General features: G+C 34.9%; 1 pseudogene; it reads left to right on the forward strand.

Moving 5' to 3' along the window:
• The first annotated feature begins 1847 nt into the window (after positions 1–1847).
• Positions 1848–2809, forward strand: LOC147791841 (uncharacterized; annotated as a pseudogene).
• Positions 2810–4159: the final 1350 nt, after the last annotated feature.

Below are 4159 nucleotides of genomic sequence, written 5' to 3' on the forward strand. Positions count from 1 at the left end.
TTAGTAGAATCTTGCTTTAAGCTTGATTATAACCAATTCAACGATCAATTCTAACAAGCTAAGACTAGTATCTCAAGGATCAAGAGCTTGAAAATAAATGATAAGAACTGAATATATATATTTTTTTTCTCTCAGAACTGATTTTTTTTTCTACTGATTTTTTTTTCTTTTTTTTTTTCGATAATCTGAGAGAGACAAAAAAATTGATACAAAAAAAAAATAACAATAAAAATATTTCACCTCTAGAGCGGCCAAAGAACATCGACCAAATGCTCTGATACCAAATGATAAGCGCCTACAATGCTGGAATTTGCAAAGCTAGAGGTCCTTCTAGAATCTTTGCAAAACGCTCACAGAGAAAGCTAACTTAACGGATTGATTCCAACCAAGAGCTGGTTAGAAGATGAATGACTCTTAGATCGAACTTGGAATCTATGATGGTCACTCTTAGATACCAAGACAATTCACTCCAGAATTAGCTTGATCAAAACTAATTCAATGAATCGGTTTAAACATCAAACCTAAAACAAGGTTTGAAAAAGAATAACACCAAAAGGGTATCAAGAAAACACAAAGGTTTTTTTTCTGTATTCAACAAAAATCCCCCAAACATGAGTATTACATGCCTTTAAATAGGCCCAAAAGATAACCCTAACAAAATAAAGTTCAGCCACCAACCACTAATAAATGCTAATAAATGCTATTAAATACAAATTGAAGAATATAAAGCAATTCATACCAACTTTTAATAAATGCTATTAAATATAAATTGAAGAATATAAGGCAATTCATAAATTGTCTTAATTGGTAGTTCAACTACCAAAGGAAAGTCTTCTAATCACTTTCCAATGTCAGCCACTTCATTATTTTCTTGATTTGATACTTTAATCTTCTTTGTATTGCTTCTTATAATTGCTCGTTCGGGTACATGCACATGATCAGTTGTTGGATTCATATCATTTCTGTAGCAACAGAAGACATCGTTTACACATATGCCTAGAAGAAGCACATTTAAGATTAGAAGCTGAAAGATTTGAAAGCAGAATTATCTATTTCAAGCATTAAATTGTCATTCTTGGAGATAATCCTAAACAAGGATACAACAAAGAACATATGGGATTCTATGAAGCAGAAATATCAAGGTTCAACCCGGGTAAAGCGTGCACATTTGCAAGCTCTTCGAAAAGAGTTTGAAATGCTTCACAAGAAGGCAAGAGAATTTGTAAATGAGTATTTTTCTCGAACCCTTAGCATAGGCAACAAGATGAAAATAAATGGCAAGAATAAAGCAGATGTTGAAGTATTGAAAAGATTCTGAGATCTATGACTCCCAAGTTTGATTAGATTGTGTGTTCCATTGAGGAGTTCAAGGATACAACCATCTTAACCATTGGTGAGTTGCAAAGCAGTCTGCTTGTGCATGAAGAATGCATGAGTTCTCATGTTGAAGAAGAACACGCTTTGAAGATCACTCATAGTGAACAATATGAAGGAAGGAGTCAAGGTCGTGGAAGCTTTAGAGGTAGAGGAGGGGACGAGGCAGACAAACCTTCAACAAGGCCACAATGGAGTGCTTAAGCATGGATGTAACGGGAAAGGGTAATGTACAGCTGCAAGTGAATGGAGGAATCATACTGATAATCACAGAAGTGTTCTATGTGCTAAAGTTGCCGAGTATTGGGAAATTGCAATCAAAGGGGCTTAGCATTTTGTTTCAAAATGGAACGTGCAAGGTGTTTCATCTTGAGATAGGCTTAATCATGGAGACAAAGATGTCTTTGAATTGAATGTTCATACTGCATGCTATATTTCAGCTGGTAGCAACCGTTCAAACTCAATTGAAACTTATGGGGAGAAGTGTTTCAAGGTCTCCGTCGTACACTCCTCGCTCCAATTCCTATCGCCATAGTCGGAGAAGTAGAAGGGATCCAAGTCTTTCCCCCTATCATTCCATTACCCGTTCTAGGAGAAGGAGTCGTTCAAGTTCCCTCAGACGCTAACGCAGAAGTAGATCTTCCTTATTATCTCATTTCTCCAAATCGTCTAGTTCTAGTCCTAGTCGTGCATCCACTGATTGGAAACATTTCATAGAGAAGCTTAAGAAAGAGGAAGAAGAGAAGAAAAAGCGTGAAGCAGAGTTGAAGAAGTTAGAAGAAGATGCAGCTAGGAGGATGGAAGAATTAATTCAGAAGAATGTTGAAAAAAGACTAAACTTTGAAGAGACTAAATTAGAAATACATAGGCGAATAGAGGAAGGTCGCAAGAAGTTGTTTGATGATGTTGATGTGCAACTTGAGAAAGAGAAAGAAGCCGCTCTTACTGCTGCAAGACAAAAAGAAGAACAAGCACGAAAAGAGAGAGAAGAGCTAGATAAAATGCTAGAAGAAAATAGGAGAAGGGTAGAAGAAGCTCAGCGACGATTAGCTTGGAGCTGCAGCGGAAGGAAGAAGAACAATACCATGAGCTCAAGTTGATTCAGAGACAAAAAGAGGAGGCAGCTCGGAGAACTAAGCTAGATGATAAGAGTTTGAGTTGTGTTTTGCTGGGAGTTAGTGAAAAGTCAAAAGCTTACGTACTCTATGATATATGGGCAGATGAAAATACTGCAGAGGAAAATATTTTCTCTAGCTCTTTGCCTGAAGCAAGCTCTCCTAGCTCCAATAAGGTGAGGAATAGAAGACCACCCGTTTGGATGAGAGACTATGCAATAGGAGAAGATTTTTGTGAAGAAGATGATGAAACTCACTCCGCCATGTTTACCACTACTGATCCTATAAACTTTGTAAACTTTGAAGATGCATTGATTTAAAGATGCATTGAAGAGTGAGAAATGAAGGCAAGCCATGGATCTGGAAATGGAAGCAATAAACATAAATGACACATGAGAATTGATGAAGTTACCTGAGGGCGGAAAGAGCTTGGAGTAAAAGGAAAGAGGACTATTGGAAGTTTGTTATGAGGTCGTGGATATAAACTATCTATGTGGGTTCAGTTTAAAGGAGGAATGGTTAAGTTTAGATTTGATTTAGATTTAGTTATTTGAATGAGATTTGATTTAGTCATATCGAATTTGATTTGTTTTCGATGTATTCTGACATGCTATATAATAGATGTATTATGTAACGCTTTATAATAGTCAATTTCATTCTTCAATAGAATATGAGATTTCTCCTAATTCTTCTGATCTTTCCAGTTTTCTCTTTCTGTTCCTAACAGTTGTTTTACATTGCAATTAAGATCAAGAGGCAAATCCAACGAAAGTCTCAAAGGTATTCTTCTAAAAAAAAATTCAGCCTACTTCTACATGGAAAAAGGATAGTAAGAACGTCGATTATAAGCATAGAAATCAAGAGATGGATGAGAAGTCTCATGTTAATAATGATCCATTTTTTATAACTTTTAAAAAAAAAAATTGGATGGAATCCACATCTCTATGAAATACATGTGTAAATTATGCAAGTAAAAGAGGCAAAATTTACAACTCATTCAAAAAGAGGAAGATTGTCTTATGGTGTGAGACAATGTTTCAAATGATAATATTGTTACTGATGATGTGGAAACCAGCAAAGATAGTATGCAAGTATATGTAGCTCCATACCCATTAGAGACAAAACATGAAGAAAGTGAAAAGGAGAAAGAGTGTGAGGAAGAAATACTTGACACATGTACATAGATTCAAGAGAGAGAGGGTTATGTCACTAGAGTTTGTGAGGAGAAAAATATTTTGTATTCATACAAAATCGAAAGAACTTTCTTTCTTATGGGAACACTTAAACTAAGTGTACCTACTTCTTCTATTGAATTCTTGCATGAAATTAAAATGCTTGTTAAAAAGCAAGATTCAATTATTGATTCAAGCACGAGCCAACATCGAACTAATGGGAAAAACAAGAACAATGGGATGTACAAGAAGCGACATTCTCATTTCCTTTTTACATCCATGCATGGCCTAAAAATAAAAGTGAAGACCTCGAGAAGATTACGACCAAGAAATGCAAATGATTGTAAGTTTGCATTACAAGAGAATTTGTAATAGCCTAAAAATAAATAAAGAAATAAACAAATAAAAATAATTATAAAAAGAAGTAGTTAAAATAATAATAAATAAATAAACAAAAAAAACACTTCATAGTCATATCGTTTTCTAACTTATTATAGC

Source organism: Cucurbita pepo, chromosome 7 (genome assembly GCF_057944985.1).
Source record: "Cucurbita pepo subsp. pepo isolate OVF chromosome 7, ASM5794498v1, whole genome shotgun sequence".
NCBI classification, from domain to species: Eukaryota; Viridiplantae; Streptophyta; class Magnoliopsida; order Cucurbitales; family Cucurbitaceae; genus Cucurbita; species Cucurbita pepo.